The 22,034-nt window shown below is 32.8% G+C and overlaps 12 non-coding genes across 12 annotated transcripts; 6 read left to right on the forward strand and 6 right to left on the reverse strand.

Annotated features, from left to right (window-relative positions):
- Positions 1-35: 35 nt before the first annotated feature.
- Trnam-cau (transfer RNA methionine (anticodon CAU)) lies at positions 36-126 on the forward strand. Its single transcript is given in 2 exon segments — positions 36-72; positions 91-126. It is a non-coding gene; the product is annotated as a tRNA-Met (tRNA).
- A 305-nt stretch (positions 127-431) lies between these two features.
- Positions 432-513, reverse strand: Trnal-aag (transfer RNA leucine (anticodon AAG)). The gene has a single exon. It is a non-coding gene; the product is annotated as a tRNA-Leu (tRNA).
- Positions 514-6,128: 5,615 nt separating this feature from the next.
- On the forward strand, positions 6,129-6,219 carry Trnam-cau (transfer RNA methionine (anticodon CAU)). The gene is given in 2 exon segments: positions 6,129-6,165; positions 6,184-6,219. It is a non-coding gene; the product is annotated as a tRNA-Met (tRNA).
- Positions 6,220-6,524: 305 nt separating this feature from the next.
- On the reverse strand, positions 6,525-6,606 carry Trnal-aag (transfer RNA leucine (anticodon AAG)). Its single transcript has one exon. It is a non-coding gene; the product is annotated as a tRNA-Leu (tRNA).
- An 801-nt stretch (positions 6,607-7,407) lies between these two features.
- Positions 7,408-7,498, forward strand: Trnam-cau (transfer RNA methionine (anticodon CAU)). Its single transcript is given in 2 exon segments — positions 7,408-7,444; positions 7,463-7,498. It is a non-coding gene; the product is annotated as a tRNA-Met (tRNA).
- A 305-nt stretch (positions 7,499-7,803) lies between these two features.
- On the reverse strand, positions 7,804-7,885 carry Trnal-aag (transfer RNA leucine (anticodon AAG)). Its single transcript has one exon. It is a non-coding gene; the product is annotated as a tRNA-Leu (tRNA).
- An 800-nt stretch (positions 7,886-8,685) lies between these two features.
- On the forward strand, positions 8,686-8,776 carry Trnam-cau (transfer RNA methionine (anticodon CAU)). The gene is given in 2 exon segments: positions 8,686-8,722; positions 8,741-8,776. It is a non-coding gene; the product is annotated as a tRNA-Met (tRNA).
- Positions 8,777-9,081: 305 nt separating this feature from the next.
- On the reverse strand, positions 9,082-9,163 carry Trnal-aag (transfer RNA leucine (anticodon AAG)). Its single transcript has one exon. It is a non-coding gene; the product is annotated as a tRNA-Leu (tRNA).
- Positions 9,164-14,778: 5,615 nt separating this feature from the next.
- On the forward strand, positions 14,779-14,869 carry Trnam-cau (transfer RNA methionine (anticodon CAU)). Its single transcript is given in 2 exon segments — positions 14,779-14,815; positions 14,834-14,869. It is a non-coding gene; the product is annotated as a tRNA-Met (tRNA).
- A 305-nt stretch (positions 14,870-15,174) lies between these two features.
- Positions 15,175-15,256, reverse strand: Trnal-aag (transfer RNA leucine (anticodon AAG)). Its single transcript has one exon. It is a non-coding gene; the product is annotated as a tRNA-Leu (tRNA).
- Positions 15,257-16,058: 802 nt separating this feature from the next.
- Trnam-cau (transfer RNA methionine (anticodon CAU)) lies at positions 16,059-16,149 on the forward strand. Its single transcript is given in 2 exon segments — positions 16,059-16,095; positions 16,114-16,149. It is a non-coding gene; the product is annotated as a tRNA-Met (tRNA).
- Positions 16,150-16,454: 305 nt separating this feature from the next.
- On the reverse strand, positions 16,455-16,536 carry Trnal-aag (transfer RNA leucine (anticodon AAG)). Its single transcript has one exon. It is a non-coding gene; the product is annotated as a tRNA-Leu (tRNA).
- Positions 16,537-22,034: the final 5,498 nt, after the last annotated feature.

The raw sequence follows: 22,034 nt of genomic DNA on the forward strand, positions 1-22,034 counted from the left end.
GTATTTACACCTTAAATTGGAGGTTTAGAATCATGGCCTCGGTAGCGCAGTAGGTAGCGCGTCAGTCTCATAATCACAAATGACAGAGCGATCTGAAGGTCGTGAGTTCGATCCTCACCCGGGGCATAGTTTTTTTTCTACCCGTTTCTCTTGTTTTCAAAGCATTTCTAATAGTTCTAAAAACTTGTGTTATACATTTGTACCTGTAATATGCTATTTTCCGCAATGTTTGTCATGCATTTTAAACTGCATTGAGATAGCGCTTAGCATCTGCAATATATGTGATCATGGATTAAACAGAATAATTCTTTTCTATTAAGTATTACAACAATTTTAATATCTTCTGTGTATTAACTTTTTATCCATTTCATATTTTGTCAATCAATGCAAAAATCGATGAATTAATTTTCTTGCTTACTAAAAAAATCACTTGGCAGCGGTGGGATTCGAACCCACGCCTCCGAGGAGACTGGTGCCTTAAACCAGCGCCTTAGACCGCTCGGCCACGCTACCGACGCTTTATATTTGAGCTAAATCAAGATATCATTCGTTTACAACATTTACAACTGGTAAAAATATGTCTTATAGGCATACATTACGAAATATTACGTAGTAGAAATATGTTTCTTTTTGGTTTTCCAAAATCAAACTAAAATTCCTTCTTAATACTCAATGCATGCAATCATATTATATATTTCACTTCTTTCTCTAAACAGAGTTATCCATTTTTTGGTCAGTTCCCTTTTTCTGGAATGTCTATATATGGTAACATGCATATTTTTAGCTGAGCATTTGAAACTCACAAGTAACATCATACCGGAGAGGCGTTTTTCACCATTTCACATTGGACGGAACCATGCAATCTATATTGTACATTGTGGAGGGCGCGATCGACGCAACTAGTCATGAGTAGAAACTGTATATATAACGCTTGAACGCTAGCTCGCTATTCGCTCATCGAAACCTGAAAAATGCATGTGCAAAACGGGCAAATTGGATAGCAAACTTTTTCTCGTTAGCAACAAATTGCCTCTGCAGAATATTATTCTGACGAGTTACTATCAGCACTATACTCAATTCCCCTTTGGAGAAAAGAATATGAAAAAAAAAAAAAAAACCTCAAACAATTAAAAGTATTTCATATGTAACATGCCAAAAATTATATTAGAAATTTTTGAGTTACCTCTCTTTGTATATATAGAGTTCAGGTCTTGAAGTTTAATACATTGTATTACATTAGAAATGTTTGAGTTATCTATCTTTGTATAGAGTTAAGCAAAGGAAGTGAAATATGGAAATTAAATAAAATTGGAAAATAGAGAAAAGATAATTTTATATTAGCTTTTGTATATTTTATCAAATCATAGTTATGATACAGTTTGATTATTTTGTCCAAATATTATTTAAAGGTATTTCAAAATATTATTTACTTCATTCTAGTAATTAGTGTACAGGTAAAAACTGTTCACTACATTGTATGTTTTTACCATTGATAAATAACTGATCGACAGGTGTAGTTGTGTCTCAGTTTTGTGAACAAGAATATTTGAAGATTTAAGCGTTGCCAATAATTAATGTTATTTTCGATATATGTATAATGTGAATTCGAATATATGAATACAGTATAATAAATTCATGAACCTTACATTTGTGCTTTCGTAAGCCAGTTTTATCGTTTTCGGAGGTTACAAAAATGGCCATCTTTCGTGTTGGCACGGGAGGTCTTTATGAGTACCTAAGAATGCCGATGGGACTTTCTAATAGTGCGGCTACATTTCAAAAGATAATGGAAGCATGTTTTAATGACAAAAATTTTGAAATATTATTGATTTATTTAGATGATATTCTTATCTTTTCAAAGACAGTAGAAGAACAGTTAGAACGCCTGGAGTTTGTGTTTCAACGACTAAGACAGCATGGTTTGAAATTAAAATTGTCAAAATGTCATTTCTTCAAGAAGGAGGTAAGATACTTAGGACATGTTATTTCACAAGATGGCATCAAAACAAACCCAGACAAAACAAAATCAATACAAGATTGGAAAGTACCTACCACCGAAAAAGAACTCCGTTCATTCCTAGGACTATGTAGTTACTATAGGAAGTTTGTTCCAAAGTTCAGTAAGATAGCTGCTCCGTTACATGCACTCATTACAAAAACAAATGGAAAGAAGGGAAAATCAAAACAATTCAAATTACTAAGTGCAAAAGAATTTCTAGAAAAATGGGATTCGAAATGTTTAGAGTCGTTTGAAGAGCTAAAACAGAGGTTAGTAAGTTCACCAATTTTAGGCTTTCCTGATTTCAAAAAGCCGTTTCGTTTAGAAACCGATGCATGTATAGAAGGTTTAGGTGCTGTTCTATCGCAAGAACAAGAACAAGGAACTGTTGTAATAGCGTACGCATCACGCAGCTTACATCCGAATGAAAAGAACATGGAAAACTACAGTTCTATGAAACTTGAAATGTTGGCTCTAAAATGGGCTGTGACCGAAAAATTCAGAGACTATTTGATAGGAAGTAAATTTATAGTTTATACCGATAACAATCCTTTATGTTACCTGCAAACTGCAAAACTGGGTGCGACTGAAATGAGATGGGTTTCTCAACTTGCACAATTTGACTATGAGGTCAAATACAGATCAGGACGATCTAATGTCAATGCAGATGTATTGAGCAGGAATGCATTAGATGTTGAGACAAATATCAGACAAATCGTACAAAGTTCTTCTTTAAGCAAATTGCGAGAGTGTAAAAACAACGATGTACAACACATACAGATAAATCAAATAAATTTGACTGATCAAATAGAGACAATGTCAACATTTCCAGAGTATACTGTAAACGAAATAAAACAATTACAAAGAAGTGATAATGTTCTCTCTGTTGTTTTAAATTTTGTAGAGCAGGGTAAACTGACAACACAGATGCTGACGAGACAAACGAAACCAGTGAAGAAGTTACTGAGGAAATTTGATGCATTGGTGATAGACAATGGTATTTTATATAGAAAGATAAATGACATAGAATGTGGTGAGTGTAAACAGTTAGTTATACCAGAAACATTGAAACACTATGTTCTTGAAACACTACACAATCTATCAGGACACCAAGGTACAGAACGAACATTGGCGCTATTACATAAACGATGTTACTGGTCAGATATGGTAAATGATGTTAAACACTGGATAAAAACATGTGAACGTTGTTTAGTTGCTAAAAATCCGTTACCAAAAGTTCGTCCATCAATGGGTTCCTTAATAGCATGTAAACCACTAGATATTTTAGCTATGGATTTTACAGTGTTAGAGAAATCTTCAGATGGTAGGGAAAACGTTTTAGTACTAACTGATGTGTTTACTAAATTCACACAAGCATTTCCGACGAGAGACCAGAAGGCAACAACTGTCGCTAAAGTATTAGTTAAGGACTGGTTTTTGAAACTAGGGATACCAAAACGGTTACACAGTGATCAGGGTAGGAATTTCGAGGGTGTAGTGATACGTGAACTCTGTAGGATATACGACATTAAGAAATCACGCACAACACCGTACAAACCAGAAGGAAACGCTCAAACTGAGAGATTCAATAGGACCATGCATGACAGATTAAGAACATTAATGCCTGAAAAGAAAGCTAAATGGCCCGAGTATTTGCCAGAACTAACTTTTATGTACAATGCAACACCGCATTCTTCAACTGGATATACTCCATATTTTCTTATGTTTGGTCATGAGCCGAGACTCCCTATTGACAATCTTTTTCATAATGATATGACAGAAATAGACACCGATTTAGACACTTATTTAGCTAATCATCAAAAGCGAATGACTGAAGCTTTGAAGACAGCTAATGAAAACATCCACAAGAAAGCGAGTGAAAGACAAGACATTATGAACAGAGGAACAGATGACAAGTCTATAGAAATTGGTTCCAACATCTTATTGAAGAAACATGTACAAGGACGAAACAAAATGCAGGACAATTGGCATCCAACACCGTACAGAGTTGTTCACCGTTTTAAAGACAATGTGTACGGAATTCAGTTAGCCGATGGTAGTGGTCCCGTTAGGAATGTCACAAGAAGAGAAATTTGTGACACAGGAAAAGTAGACATGATGCAAAACTCAAGTTCAGATATTACTGAGGACAGTAATTCGAGTTTTGGAGGATGGAATATGACCATTGTTGACCCGAATCCGTTACCAATTCAAATTGACCATCAGGAATCTGGCGAAGATGAACAAGATGTAACTACAGCTAGCGTAGATGATGACAACTCAATAAGGAGATCAAAACGAACAAACGCTGGAAAACATTCAAATCCTTTTAACTTGCCAAAGTCTGTCTTGTTAAAAGAAACATCTGTTCATGGAAACATAGAACCAGTGAAATTTGAACAATTGGGCGAAGCAATTGCTGCATTAGGAACTAGTCTTGGACAGAGTTTAGGACAAACACTTCAAGAAGGATGGTTAAAGCATAATATGTCAAACAATTAGATTTATGTGGGAAAATGTTAATTTTGAGAGAAAGTATATTTTATTTGTATAGTCAAACGATCCGAATATTTTTATGCTAGATCATTATAATAATGATATTGAATATGTAGTTGTGTATTTTTATATTGTTTGTTGAGGGCAACAAAAAGAAAACTAGGCAGATTTGTAACATGCCAAAAATTATATTAGAAATTTTTGAGTTACCTCTCTTTGTATATATAGAGTTCAGGTCTTGAAGTTTAATACATTGTATTACATTAGAAATGTTTGAGTTATCTATCTTTGTATAGAGTTAAGCAAAGGAAGTGAAATATGGAAATTAAATAAAATTGGAAAATAGAGAAAAGATAATTTTATATTAGCTTTTGTATATTTTATCAAATCATAGTTATGATACAGTTTGATTATTTTGTCCAAATATTATTTAAAGGTATTTCAAAATATTATTTACTTCATTCTAGTAATTAGTGTACAGGTAAAAACTGTTCACTACATTGTATGTTTTTACCATTGATAAATAACTGATCGACAGGTGTAGTTGTGTCTCAGTTTTGTGAACAAGAATATTTGAAGATTTAAGGTTGGTGTATTTTGTAAATATTTATAATGATTGTGAATATGACTGTTTGATATAAAAGAGTTTTATAAAATACAAAAAAGAACAAAAATATGATATGTACATGTAAATAACATTCTATATTTTTATCTGAAGTTTTGCAAATGCAAATATGATATTGAAATTTTGTTTAATCATTTGAATTTGAAATATAGTTTTATTGAACTAATTGATAGGCATTGTTGAGAAATATTTATACTATGAAAGATGTGTTTTACATTTTAAATATAAAAGGTTCTGATAAAGTAAATATTGTTCACAGGTAGATCAATGTGATTTTCATACTAGAGGATGATATTATTGCAGTAAAATTGTCTGCCATTTCCTTATTTAGGGTATGTATATTGAATTGTTATTATGTGCCCTTGATCGATATTATGATTATGTATAGTTAATTTTTGATATTTCTAATTGAAACATTATTGATTATTCATAAACAAATGTTGTTTACTTTGAAGACTTTCTCTTGTGTTCATATTTTGATTTGAGAAATGTTGTGAATTGTAATATTCAGAAAGGGAGATAATCAAGTTTTTAAAGCTTTTATCTAGCTTTGGTTAAATTAATGTTTCTATTGTATTTAATTGATATTTGAAAAAGCAATCTTTATTTCAAGTTAAATTTAATTGAATTTATATCTGCATTTCATTAGACTTATGATGTTTTGTGTTTTTCTATTTTTCTACAAATATTGAACTATTCAGCGTTGCCAATAATTAATGTTATTTTCGATATATGTATAATGTGAATTCGAATATATGAATACAGTATAATAAATTCATGAACCTTACATTTGTGCTTTCGTAAGCCAGTTTTATCGTTTTCGGAGGTTACACATATAGTAAAGAGCTATAAAAATGAACAACCAACACAGCTCATGATGTTTTGAAATGTGTTTCCTTTAAGATAAACATGTTTCTTTCTGCCCTACACTCACCTTGACAAGTAACTACAATGTTAATGGTAATGTTATGAAGTATTTACACCTTAAATTGGAGGTTTAGAATCATGGCCTCGGTAGCGCAGTAGGTAGCGCGTCAGTCTCATAATCACAAATGACAGAGCGATCTGAAGGTCGTGAGTTCGATCCTCACCCGGGGCATAGTTTTTTTTCTACCCGTTTCTCTTGTTTTCAAAGCATTTCTAATAGTTCTAAAAACTTGTGTTATACATTTGTACCTGTAATATGCTATTTTCCGCAATGTTTGTCATGCATTTTAAACTGCATTGAGATAGCGCTTAGCATCTGCAATATATGTGATCATGGATTAAACAGAATAATTCTTTTCTATTAAGTATTACAACAATTTTAATATCTTCTGTGTATTAACTTTTTATCCATTTCATATTTTGTCAATCAATGCAAAAATCGATGAATTAATTTTCTTGCTTACTAAAAAAATCACTTGGCAGCGGTGGGATTCGAACCCACGCCTCCGAGGAGACTGGTGCCTTAAACCAGCGCCTTAGACCGCTCGGCCACGCTACCGACGCTTTATACTTGAGCTAAATCAAGATATCATTCGTTTACAACATTTACAACTGGTAAAAATATGTCTTATAGGCATACATTACGAAATATTACGTAGTAGAAATATGTTTCTTTTTGGTTTTCCAAAATCAAACTAAAATTCCTTCTTAATACTCAATGCATGCAATCATATTATATATTTCACTTCTTTCTCTAAACAGAGTTATCCATTTTTTGGTCAGTTCCCTTTTTCTGGAATGTCTATATATGGTAACATGCATATTTTTAGCTGAGCATTTGATACTCACAAGTAACATCATACCGGAGAGGCGTTTTTCACCATTTCACATTGGACGGAACCATGCAATCTATATTGTACATTGTGGAGGGCGCGATCGACGCAACTAGTCATGAGTAGAAACTGTATATATAACGCTTGAACGCTAGCTCGCTATTCGCTCATCGAAACCTGAAAAATGCATGTGCAAAACGGGCAAATTGGATAGCAAACTTTTTCTCGTTAGCAACAAATTGCCTCTGCAGAATATTATTCTGACGAGTTACTATCAGCACTATACTCAATTCCCCTTTGGAGAAAAGAATATGAAAAAAAAAAAAAAACCTCAAACAATTAAAAGTATTTCATATAGTAAAGAGCTATAAAAATGAACAACCAACACAGCTCATGATGTTTTGAAATGTGTTTCCTTTAAGATAAACATGTTTCTTTCTGCCCTACACTCACCTTGACAAGTAACTACAATGTTAATGGTAATGTTATGAAGTATTTACACCTTAAATTGGAGGTTTAGAATCATGGCCTCGGTAGCGCAGTAGGTAGCGCGTCAGTCTCATAATCACAAATGACAGAGCGATCTGAAGGTCGTGAGTTCGATCCTCACCCGGGGCATAGTTTTTTTTCTACCCGTTTCTCTTGTTTTCAAAGCATTTCTAATAGTTCTAAAAACTTGTGTTATACATTTGTACCTGTAATATGCTATTTTCCGCAATGTTTGTCATGCATTTTAAACTGCATTGAGATAGCGCTTAGCATCTGCAATATATGTGATCATGGATTAAACAGAATAATTCTTTTCTATTAAGTATTACAACAATTTTAATATCTTCTGTGTATTAACTTTTTATCCATTTCATATTTTGTCAATCAATGCAAAAATCGATGAATTAATTTTCTTGCTTACTAAAAAAATCACTTGGCAGCGGTGGGATTCGAACCCACGCCTCCGAGGAGACTGGTGCCTTAAACCAGCGCCTTAGACCGCTCGGCCACGCTACCGACGCTTTATACTTGAGCTAAATCAAGATATCATTCGTTTACAACATTTACAACTGGTAAAAATATGTCTTATAGGCATACATTACGAAATATTACGTAGTAGAAATATGTTTCTTTTTGGTTTTCCAAAATCAAACTAAAATTCCTTCTTAATACTCAATGCATGCAATCATATTATATATTTCACTTCTTTCTCTAAACAGAGTTATCCATTTTTTGGTCAGTTCCCTTTTTCTGGAATGTCTATATATGGTAACATGCATATTTTTAGCTGAGCATTTGATACTCACAAGTAACATCATACCGGAGAGGCGTTTTTCACCATTTCACATTGGACGGAACCATGCAATCTATATTGTACATTGTGGAGGGCGCGATCGACGCAACTAGTCATGAGTAGAAACTGTATATATAACGCTTGAACGCTAGCTCGCTATTCGCTCATCGAAACCTGAAAAATGCATGTGCAAAACGGGCAAATTGGATAGCAAACTTTTTCTCGTTAGCAACAAATTGCCTCTGCAGAATATTATTCTGACGAGTTACTATCAGCACTATACTCAATTCCCCTTTGGAGAAAAGAATATGAAAAAAAAAAAAAACCTCAAACAATTAAAAGTATTTCATATAGTAAAGAGCTATAAAAATGAACAACCAACACAGCTCATGATGTTTTGAAATGTGTTTCCTTTAAGATAAACATGTTTCTTTCTGCCCTACACTCACCTTGACAAGTAACTACAATGTTAATGGTAATGTTATGAAGTATTTACACCTTAAATTGGAGGTTTAGAATCATGGCCTCGGTAGCGCAGTAGGTAGCGCGTCAGTCTCATAATCACAAATGACAGAGCGATCTGAAGGTCGTGAGTTCGATCCTCACCCGGGGCATAGTTTTTTTTCTACCCGTTTCTCTTGTTTTCAAAGCATTTCTAATAGTTCTAAAAACTTGTGTTATACATTTGTACCTGTAATATGCTATTTTCCGCAATGTTTGTCATGCATTTTAAACTGCATTGAGATAGCGCTTAGCATCTGCAATATATGTGATCATGGATTAAACAGAATAATTCTTTTCTATTAAGTATTACAACAATTTTAATATCTTCTGTGTATTAACTTTTTATCCATTTCATATTTTGTCAATCAATGCAAAAATCGATGAATTAATTTTCTTGCTTACTAAAAAAATCACTTGGCAGCGGTGGGATTCGAACCCACGCCTCCGAGGAGACTGGTGCCTTAAACCAGCGCCTTAGACCGCTCGGCCACGCTACCGACGCTTTATATTTGAGCTAAATCAAGATATCATTCGTTTACAACATTTACAACTGGTAAAAATATGTCTTATAGGCATACATTACGAAATATTACGTAGTAGAAATATGTTTCTTTTTGGTTTTCCAAAATCAAACTAAAATTCCTTCTTAATACTCAATGCATGCAATCATATTATATATTTCACTTCTTTCTCTAAACAGAGTTATCCATTTTTTGGTCAGTTCCCTTTTTCTGGAATGTCTATATATGGTAACATGCATATTTTTAGCTGAGCATTTGATACTCACAAGTAACATCATACCGGAGAGGCGTTTTTCACCATTTCACATTGGACGGAACCATGCAATCTATATTGTACATTGTGGAGGGCGCGATCGACGCAACTAGTCATGAGTAGAAACTGTATATATAACGCTTGAACGCTAGCTCGCTATTCGCTCATCGAAACCTGAAAAATGCATGTGCAAAACGGGCAAATTGGATAGCAAACTTTTTCTCGTTAGCAACAAATTGCCTCTGCAGAATATTATTCTGACGAGTTACTATCAGCACTATACTCAATTCCCCTTTGGAGAAAAGAATATGAAAAAAAAAAAAAAAACCTCAAACAATTAAAAGTATTTCATATGTAACATGCCAAAAATTATATTAGAAATTTTTGAGTTACCTCTCTTTGTATATATAGAGTTCAGGTCTTGAAGTTTAATACATTGTATTACATTAGAAATGTTTGAGTTATCTATCTTTGTATAGAGTTAAGCAAAGGAAGTGAAATATGGAAATTAAATAAAATTGGAAAATAGAGAAAAGATAATTTTATATTAGCTTTTGTATATTTTATCAAATCATAGTTATGATACAGTTTGATTATTTTGTCCAAATATTATTTAAAGGTATTTCAAAATATTATTTACTTCATTCTAGTAATTAGTGTACAGGTAAAAACTGTTCACTACATTGTATGTTTTTACCATTGATAAATAACTGATCGACAGGTGTAGTTGTGTCTCAGTTTTGTGAACAAGAATATTTGAAGATTTAAGCGTTGCCAATAATTAATGTTATTTTCGATATATGTATAATGTGAATTCGAATATATGAATACAGTATAATAAATTCATGAACCTTACATTTGTGCTTTCGTAAGCCAGTTTTATCGTTTTCGGAGGTTACAAAAATGGCCATCTTTCGTGTTGGCACGGGAGGTCTTTATGAGTACCTAAGAATGCCGATGGGACTTTCTAATAGTGCGGCTACATTTCAAAAGATAATGGAAGCATGTTTTAATGACAAAAATTTTGAAATATTATTGATTTATTTAGATGATATTCTTATCTTTTCAAAGACAGTAGAAGAACAGTTAGAACGCCTGGAGTTTGTGTTTCAACGACTAAGACAGCATGGTTTGAAATTAAAATTGTCAAAATGTCATTTCTTCAAGAAGGAGGTAAGATACTTAGGACATGTTATTTCACAAGATGGCATCAAAACAAACCCAGACAAAACAAAATCAATACAAGATTGGAAAGTACCTACCACCGAAAAAGAACTCCGTTCATTCCTAGGACTATGTAGTTACTATAGGAAGTTTGTTCCAAAGTTCAGTAAGATAGCTGCTCCGTTACATGCACTCATTACAAAAACAAATGGAAAGAAGGGAAAATCAAAACAATTCAAATTACTAAGTGCAAAAGAATTTCTAGAAAAATGGGATTCGAAATGTTTAGAGTCGTTTGAAGAGCTAAAACAGAGGTTAGTAAGTTCACCAATTTTAGGCTTTCCTGATTTCAAAAAGCCGTTTCGTTTAGAAACCGATGCATGTATAGAAGGTTTAGGTGCTGTTCTATCGCAAGAACAAGAACAAGGAACTGTTGTAATAGCGTACGCATCACGCAGCTTACATCCGAATGAAAAGAACATGGAAAACTACAGTTCTATGAAACTTGAAATGTTGGCTCTAAAATGGGCTGTGACCGAAAAATTCAGAGACTATTTGATAGGAAGTAAATTTATAGTTTATACCGATAACAATCCTTTATGTTACCTGCAAACTGCAAAACTGGGTGCGACTGAAATGAGATGGGTTTCTCAACTTGCACAATTTGACTATGAGGTCAAATACAGATCAGGACGATCTAATGTCAATGCAGATGTATTGAGCAGGAATGCATTAGATGTTGAGACAAATATCAGACAAATCGTACAAAGTTCTTCTTTAAGCAAATTGCGAGAGTGTAAAAACAACGATGTACAACACATACAGATAAATCAAATAAATTTGACTGATCAAATAGAGACAATGTCAACATTTCCAGAGTATACTGTAAACGAAATAAAACAATTACAAAGAAGTGATAATGTTCTCTCTGTTGTTTTAAATTTTGTAGAGCAGGGTAAACTGACAACACAGATGCTGACGAGACAAACGAAACCAGTGAAGAAGTTACTGAGGAAATTTGATGCATTGGTGATAGACAATGGTATTTTATATAGAAAGATAAATGACATAGAATGTGGTGAGTGTAAACAGTTAGTTATACCAGAAACATTGAAACACTATGTTCTTGAAACACTACACAATCTATCAGGACACCAAGGTACAGAACGAACATTGGCGCTATTACATAAACGATGTTACTGGTCAGATATGGTAAATGATGTTAAACACTGGATAAAAACATGTGAACGTTGTTTAGTTGCTAAAAATCCGTTACCAAAAGTTCGTCCATCAATGGGTTCCTTAATAGCATGTAAACCACTAGATATTTTAGCTATGGATTTTACAGTGTTAGAGAAATCTTCAGATGGTAGGGAAAACGTTTTAGTACTAACTGATGTGTTTACTAAATTCACACAAGCATTTCCGACGAGAGACCAGAAGGCAACAACTGTCGCTAAAGTATTAGTTAAGGACTGGTTTTTGAAACTAGGGATACCAAAACGGTTACACAGTGATCAGGGTAGGAATTTCGAGGGTGTAGTGATACGTGAACTCTGTAGGATATACGACATTAAGAAATCACGCACAACACCGTACAAACCAGAAGGAAACGCTCAAACTGAGAGATTCAATAGGACCATGCATGACAGATTAAGAACATTAATGCCTGAAAAGAAAGCTAAATGGCCCGAGTATTTGCCAGAACTAACTTTTATGTACAATGCAACACCGCATTCTTCAACTGGATATACTCCATATTTTCTTATGTTTGGTCATGAGCCGAGACTCCCTATTGACAATCTTTTTCATAATGATATGACAGAAATAGACACCGATTTAGACACTTATTTAGCTAATCATCAAAAGCGAATGACTGAAGCTTTGAAGACAGCTAATGAAAACATCCACAAGAAAGCGAGTGAAAGACAAGACATTATGAACAGAGGAACAGATGACAAGTCTATAGAAATTGGTTCCAACATCTTATTGAAGAAACATGTACAAGGACGAAACAAAATGCAGGACAATTGGCATCCAACACCGTACAGAGTTGTTCACCGTTTTAAAGACAATGTGTACGGAATTCAGTTAGCCGATGGTAGTGGTCCCGTTAGGAATGTCACAAGAAGAGAAATTTGTGACACAGGAAAAGTAGACATGATGCAAAACTCAAGTTCAGATATTACTGAGGACAGTAATTCGAGTTTTGGAGGATGGAATATGACCATTGTTGACCCGAATCCGTTACCAATTCAAATTGACCATCAGGAATCTGGCGAAGATGAACAAGATGTAACTACAGCTAGCGTAGATGATGACAACTCAATAAGGAGATCAAAACGAACAAACGCTGGAAAACATTCAAATCCTTTTAACTTGCCAAAGTCTGTCTTGTTAAAAGAAACATCTGTTCATGGAAACATAGAACCAGTGAAATTTGAACAATTGGGCGAAGCAATTGCTGCATTAGGAACTAGTCTTGGACAGAGTTTAGGACAAACACTTCAAGAAGGATGGTTAAAGCATAATATGTCAAACAATTAGATTTATGTGGGAAAATGTTAATTTTGAGAGAAAGTATATTTTATTTGTATAGTCAAACGATCCGAATATTTTTATGCTAGATCATTATAATAATGATATTGAATATGTAGTTGTGTATTTTTATATTGTTTGTTGAGGGCAACAAAAAGAAAACTAGGCAGATTTGTAACATGCCAAAAATTATATTAGAAATTTTTGAGTTACCTCTCTTTGTATATATAGAGTTCAGGTCTTGAAGTTTAATACATTGTATTACATTAGAAATGTTTGAGTTATCTATCTTTGTATAGAGTTAAGCAAAGGAAGTGAAATATGGAAATTAAATAAAATTGGAAAATAGAGAAAAGATAATTTTATATTAGCTTTTGTATATTTTATCAAATCATAGTTATGATACAGTTTGATTATTTTGTCCAAATATTATTTAAAGGTATTTCAAAATATTATTTACTTCATTCTAGTAATTAGTGTACAGGTAAAAACTGTTCACTACATTGTATGTTTTTACCATTGATAAATAACTGATCGACAGGTGTAGTTGTGTCTCAGTTTTGTGAACAAGAATATTTGAAGATTTAAGGTTGGTGTATTTTGTAAATATTTATAATGATTGTGAATATGACTGTTTGATATAAAAGAGTTTTATAAAATACAAAAAAGAACAAAAATATGATATGTACATGTAAATAACATTCTATATTTTTATCTGAAGTTTTGCAAATGCAAATATGATATTGAAATTTTGTTTAATCATTTGAATTTGAAATATAGTTTTATTGAACTAATTGATAGGCATTGTTGAGAAATATTTATACTATGAAAGATGTGTTTTACATTTTAAATATAAAAGGTTCTGATAAAGTAAATATTGTTCACAGGTAGATCAATGTGATTTTCATACTAGAGGATGATATTATTGCAGTAAAATTGTCTGCCATTTCCTTATTTAGGGTATGTATATTGAATTGTTATTATGTGCCCTTGATCGATATTATGATTATGTATAGTTAATTTTTGATATTTCTAATTGAAACATTATTGATTATTCATAAACAAATGTTGTTTACTTTGAAGACTTTCTCTTGTGTTCATATTTTGATTTGAGAAATGTTGTGAATTGTAATATTCAGAAAGGGAGATAATCAAGTTTTTAAAGCTTTTATCTAGCTTTGGTTAAATTAATGTTTCTATTGTATTTAATTGATATTTGAAAAAGCAATCTTTATTTCAAGTTAAATTTAATTGAATTTATATCTGCATTTCATTAGACTTATGATGTTTTGTGTTTTTCTATTTTTCTACAAATATTGAACTATTCAGCGTTGCCAATAATTAATGTTATTTTCGATATATGTATAATGTGAATTCGAATATATGAATACAGTATAATAAATTCATGAACCTTACATTTGTGCTTTCGTAAGCCAGTTTTATCGTTTTCGGAGGTTACACATATAGTAAAGAGCTATAAAAATGAACAACCAACACAGCTCATGATGTTTTGAAATGTGTTTCCTTTAAGATAAACATGTTTCTTTCTGCCCTACACTCACCTTGACAAGTAACTACAATGTTAATGGTAATGTTATGAAGTATTTACACCTTAAATTGGAGGTTTAGAATCATGGCCTCGGTAGCGCAGTAGGTAGCGCGTCAGTCTCATAATCACAAATGACAGAGCGATCTGAAGGTCGTGAGTTCGATCCTCACCCGGGGCATAGTTTTTTTTCTACCCGTTTCTCTTGTTTTCAAAGCATTTCTAATAGTTCTAAAAACTTGTGTTATACATTTGTACCTGTAATATGCTATTTTCCGCAATGTTTGTCATGCATTTTAAACTGCATTGAGATAGCGCTTAGCATCTGCAATATATGTGATCATGGATTAAACAGAATAATTCTTTTCTATTAAGTATTACAACAATTTTAATATCTTCTGTGTATTAACTTTTTATCCATTTCATATTTTGTCAATCAATGCAAAAATCGATGAATTAATTTTCTTGCTTACTAAAAAAATCACTTGGCAGCGGTGGGATTCGAACCCACGCCTCCGAGGAGACTGGTGCCTTAAACCAGCGCCTTAGACCGCTCGGCCACGCTACCGACGCTTTATACTTGAGCTAAATCAAGATATCATTCGTTTACAACATTTACAACTGGTAAAAATATGTCTTATAGGCATACATTACGAAATATTACGTAGTAGAAATATGTTTCTTTTTGGTTTTCCAAAATCAAACTAAAATTCCTTCTTAATACTCAATGCATGCAATCATATTATATATTTCACTTCTTTCTCTAAACAGAGTTATCCATTTTTTGGTCAGTTCCCTTTTTCTGGAATGTCTATATATGGTAACATGCATATTTTTAGCTGAGCATTTGATACTCACAAGTAACATCATACCGGAGAGGCGTTTTTCACCATTTCACATTGGACGGAACCATGCAATCTATATTGTACATTGTGGAGGGCGCGATCGACGCAACTAGTCATGAGTAGAAACTGTATATATAACGCTTGAACGCTAGCTCGCTATTCGCTCATCGAAACCTGAAAAATGCATGTGCAAAACGGGCAAATTGGATAGCAAACTTTTTCTCGTTAGCAACAAATTGCCTCTGCAGAATATTATTCTGACGAGTTACTATCAGCACTATACTCAATTCCCCTTTGGAGAAAAGAATATGAAAAAAAAAAAAAAAACCTCAAACAATTAAAAGTATTTCATATAGTAAAGAGCTATAAAAATGAACAACCAACACAGCTCATGATGTTTTGAAATGTGTTTCCTTTAAGATAAACATGTTTCTTTCTGCCCTACACTCACCTTGACAAGTAACTACAATGTTAATGGTAATGTTATGAAGTATTTACACCTTAAATTGGAGGTTTAGAATCATGGCCTCGGTAGCGCAGTAGGTAGCGCGTCAGTCTCATAATCACAAATGACAGAGCGATCTGAAGGTCGTGAGTTCGATCCTCACCCGGGGCATAGTTTTTTTTCTACCCGTTTCTCTTGTTTTCAAAGCATTTCTAATAGTTCTAAAAACTTGTGTTATACATTTGTACCTGTAATATGCTATTTTCCGCAATGTTTGTCATGCATTTTAAACTGCATTGAGATAGCGCTTAGCATCTGCAATATATGTGATCATGGATTAAACAGAATAATTCTTTTCTATTAAGTATTACAACAATTTTAATATCTTCTGTGTATTAACTTTTTATCCATTTCATATTTTGTCAATCAATGCAAAAATCGATGAATTAATTTTCTTGCTTACTAAAAAAATCACTTGGCAGCGGTGGGATTCGAACCCACGCCTCCGAGGAGACTGGTGCCTTAAACCAGCGCCTTAGACCGCTCGGCCACGCTACCGACGCTTTATATTTGAGCTAAATCAAGATATTTTTGACAGTCAAAATTATAAGTCAAAAGATGTTCTGTAATGATCACAAGTCATTCAGCTTTCATTTGATACAAAAAAAACTAAATATATTACATATTTTGAAAGTTACACTCATGCGTAGGAACTATTTTGTGTTAAATATGTACTACTTTACAGGATGCCGAACCGGAAGTGAAACCTTGTGCTATATTTATAACAAGTATCACCTTTCTAAATAAGCCGAGAAAGGCCGGATAATATGTTTGCAGCCTTTATAAGACATATTTGCCAATAAACTCATCATAGATACCAGGATTAAAATTTTATATTTACGCCAGACACGCGTTTCGTCTCCATAAGACTCATCAGTGACGCTCGAATCCAAAAATGTTTAAAAGGCCAAATAAAGTACGAAGTTGAAGAGCATTGAGGACCAAAAATTCCTAAAAGTTTTACCAAATACAGCTTAGGTAATCTATTCCTGAGGTAGAAAAGCCTTAGTTTTTTCAAAAATTCAAAGTTTTGTTAACAGTTAATTTATAATTATGAACATATCGATGATAACTCAAGTCAACACAGAAGTGCACGTGCTGACTACTGGGCCAAATTAATCTAGAGTACAGGAAAACATAAAATCCTTCATCAGAAATAAAATAGGATAAAGACATAGACAAGATAAAGACATACATCTATTTATCATAATTTACGATATTAAACAAAACTAGTCTGCGCATTCAGTCCTTTCTATGCAATTTCGCATCATTTAATATATGCCTCAGGACTAATAATCTTCAACTATGCAACCAACACCTCTCCGTTGAACAAAGGGAGACTACTGGATTCGAAAAACTACGATCTGCAACTTCCTATGGTTGTAATGACAACATTGACAGTAAATGTGTTCTAGGAAGTCCTTCCTACAGCTTGGCGAATGTGACTAATATTTAAATCCACTAATCGATTTCTACGCACCAATCACATTCATGTCACGATTTTTCCAGTAATCATCTATCATTTTAAAAGAAACTACTGGGTATATTCATCATATCTAAATGAATCTGTATGTATTCCTGTTTCGAAAGTTCATTTTCTATATTATACAAGTTATATTTGCACAAAACAAACCAATATAAAAATCCCCATTCAAAACCAGTACAAAGTTAAAGCTGATACCTCGGATTTTACACATGACAGACGTTTCAGACAAGATTGGCATCTGAAAAGAAGCAGCAGAGCAGTTATCTATCAATAAACTTTCATTTGTCAACACAGGAATCGATGACATCAATGTTGGCAATATCCTTGATAATTCTTGTAAATCCGTTCAGTCAAAATACCTGCCTAATTTAGAGACCACTTCTTACGTTCTCTGTAAATTAGATTATAAAAAGTAGATAAGATGTTTGTTTAAATGTTTAACGTCAAACTTTTAATCTTAAATTCTGCTTTATGAAAATTAACACACGTAAAGCATCACAACGAAAAAAGTGTTCGACATTGTTAGAATCACATTTGTCATTGTTTGGATACAAATAAGGGTACATTAGTTTCACTAAAATATTGATAGACTGTGTTTGAATGAAAATAAAACAATTAAACAATGGTTTCTATATCTAGAAGCAGAACAGTGTTATACTGTCAAATGTTTTAAACAGCCTGACCTTTTTGAAATTCATGATCTAGGTTAAGTAACACAATCTTATTTTTCCTTTGCAGAATCGACAGTAAAATATTTCGTTTGCCTCACCTCCACATATCAATAACGACAGGTGTCACATGTGGAACAGAAACTGCTTACCTTTCTAGTGCATATGAGTTCAGCATGTCTTGTTTTGGTATAATTCGTGTTTCTAAGTCTTCAGTTTCCTATGTAGTGTTTCCTTCGCCGTTTGTTTTGTAGAGTGTGGTGTGTCCTTCGCCGTTTGTTTTGTAGAGTGTGGTGTGTCCTTCGCCGTTTGTTTTGTAGACTTTAAATGTCCTCTTGGTATCTTCCGCTTATTTTAATACATTGGCACGCCTGCACTTTGAAACTGTAATTAAATGCAACTGAAAATGCAAAACTGACAAAATGATAAAAATTTGATTGCTCTGTCGCTAAGATGTAACATACATTATTATGCAAAAAGGCTACAACCAATAACTGAAATCTTTGGATGAAATAGAAAGGACAAACCCGGCATTAACTCTAACTCGGAAGGACACATTCGTAAAAAGTAGAAGGGCTCACATTCGCAAAAAGGGGAAGGGCTTACATTCGCAAAAAGGGGAAGGGCTTACATTTGCAAAAAGGGTACCGGTGATTATTTTACATTGTGTAAGTATGATGTCTGTAATTCTTAAAACCTACAGTTTTAGCCACTGAAAAACAAGATCAAATCATTTGTGTGACTTTTTAAATACCAATGTGACCATTTATCCTGGCATCAAATTTGAGTTACACGTTAGGGTATGTATACTGTATCAAAATACTTACTTTTGTACTGATATTACCATAAATTTAAGACACAAACATTTGTTTTTATCTTTTCTAGTAACACGAACTAGTGGTATTTCAATGTTGAATTAAACGAAACGCTAACTTTAAAATATAAAAACAAATAGGATAAATTGGTGACTTAAAAGTTACTGAAAAAGTTCCGTGTATTATTTGACCTTTGTAGCATAGGGCAGACACATGTATAGATTTTTTCGAACTTATTAATATTCAAAGTAGTAATGATTTTTAAAGAACCATTGGTGTAAAGAAGACAAAATTGCTTTGCCTGGAAAAACAAAATTTAATTTCGAATAAACAAGATCGAAATTAATGCGTTGGTAGTGCGTTAGTAGTGCAATCGTATCATGTCACCTAAGTTATTATTTCCAATAGCTCACACGAAGCTTAAAAACTGATTATAAAAATATCGGAATTATATTGCCCAAATTTTAACTTCGGTAATAGACAATGCTGATACGCTCGACTCCGAATACCAACGGATACCATTAAGGTAGATGGTGAGTCTTAATTTAAATCCAAATAATATTTTGATAATTTGTCAAAATGTAGTTTATATTATGCGTTTTTTCAAAAATATAATAAAAAGTATGGGTCACGGTGGTTTTTTTCATACCAAAGGTGGAGCAAAATTGTCAGATTTTGTATACTTCATGCATGGAAAACCAAAATAGGGGTGATAAAAATAAAATTATTCCATAGAATTGTAAGATAAAATATAGCTCTAATAATTAATTTAAGATAAGAAAAAGAAATAATAGTTACGGAAAGCGTGTTCTTGCTACATTATAAAATAGGTAAATTCACAACACATTCTATTATAAAAATTACTTTATCGAATTATCTCCCCTTCTATCTGAACTATCTACCCTTATATGGCAAAATATAAAAAAAAGATGAATAAATAAAAAAAAATCTGTAACATTTTTGTAAAATACTGCCGTAAATATGATAAAACACATCATTTTCTATATTTTAAACCATGAAATGTCTTGAACATTAATCACATACTATTCTCAAAATTTGCACATTTCATAAGATATTTAGAACGATTGTTATCTGATTTTTAGAATTCAAGATGGATGAAGGAAGACACCCGAGCTACCTTAAAAAGAACAGAAATACAAGCTGTGTTACTATAAACTTCACTTGCTAAATAAAACCTCTCGTCGAAGGTCATTTCTTTATCAAACTCTTGTAAATGTTTTAGCAACTTTTTATCATAATCAATGTTTATAACAGTTATTATATGAGGAATTATTTGCTTTGTTAATTACGTAACCAATTTTGCTGTATTTCTCGATTGTGTTGTTTATTATTTTGTCATGTCGGGTCTTTTTGAAGTGACTAAATGGTTTTGGTTATGATTATTGTTAACGGTCAAACGGCAACCTATAGTTGCTTACATTCAAGTCATTTTGTATCTGATGGATAATTATATCACTGACAATCATACTGCATCTTCTTATATTTATGTCGTTATCTTTGTCTGTTTTTTTTTGTTTGTTTAACTTGATATAATCAGTATCCGAAGTTAAGCGATTAAGGTGTCACAGAGTTCACATTATTCAGCTGATAATATTGACAGAAAACCTTCATACTGAAATGCGAATCAGTAACATAAGTTCATAGCAACATACCAAATATACCACTTATCAACACTGGCAAGGTATAAAGATTATGAACTTAAATACCAATTGACCATTAGATACTGTAGCAATGTACAGAAAAAAATTTAAATTTAGCCTCCTAAATTTACTAATTTTTTATCCTTGCTTCCTAGCTTATATAACGTACTGGAAATGTCTTATATGATTTGCATATTATGGAATACGTTGATATGATTGGCCGAGAGGACTTCCGGTAATTGATCTTGCCGTTGGTTATTTTTTGATAAACGAGGTTGACCGAACTTTTTTTGGCAACCAATGTAAACAAGATGGCTGCGATAATAACACTAAATAAATAATAAACACCAAATTATTCGTTTCAATGATAATAAGACTTTTTGCAGGTTTTTTTTTTTATCAGATAGCAAATTCTTTTAGTACATATTTTTTGCGTTAACCAAAAAATATATTCATGCGCCTAGCCGTTTCAATGACATAGATATACCATTAACGTATGATAGAGGTAACGATTGTGAAAAAATATATTCCCTATCTCCAATTTTAAAGAATTATAAGGATTAAACGCCTTTTAAAAGGAATCATTAGTATATAAACTGGACCAAGTCCTTCGGACTTTTATTTGTTTTTGAGTGAATTTGTCGAGTTTATACACCAATAAATTGTTGCGTATAATCAACAAAACATATAGTATGTTGATTGTTAATTTTGGCTGCTAATAATGTTCGTCTTTTTGTTTGCCAACTAAAGTTTACTTTTAGTTTCCTAATATGTATAAGCGTGAAACAAAGAATCATAGAGCGCGTGAAAAATCAGTGAAATGATAAAGCGACGAACAGTTGCTTTTATTCATATTATCCATGCTTACCCGTTTTCCAATTAAACTTTGTCATAATAGTTGTTGAATTCTTTGGTGTATTAATTGTTTTCTTACAGAATCGATGCGCTGCATGGATATTATTGTGCCATTTTATTTTTAGGATAATCTATTTGTCAATCAGAGTAGTTAATATATACCTACATGGTGTTATGTTTTTTTCAGAACGGTATGTTATTTTTGTTCGAAAAATCGACCCAGACAAAACCAAGTTTCAATAATATTTGCTTCAAGGCATACAATAAGGACCTGTATAAGATCATTATTTTCTTGATTAAAATACACTTAAAATTACTTCTCATAAACATTACACTTGTATTTTTGTCCATCTGATGAGTTAAGCCCTTTTTCAACTGATTTTTATGTTGTACTGTTATACCATTGTCCCAGGTTAGGGGGGGGGGGGGGGGTTGGGAACCCGCTAACATGTTTAACCCCGCTACATTATTTATGTATGTGCCTGTCCCAAGTTAGGAGGCTGTAATTCAG

Source organism: Mytilus edulis, chromosome 2 (genome assembly GCF_963676685.1).
Source record: "Mytilus edulis chromosome 2, xbMytEdul2.2, whole genome shotgun sequence".
Taxonomy (NCBI): domain Eukaryota; kingdom Metazoa; phylum Mollusca; class Bivalvia; order Mytilida; family Mytilidae; genus Mytilus; species Mytilus edulis.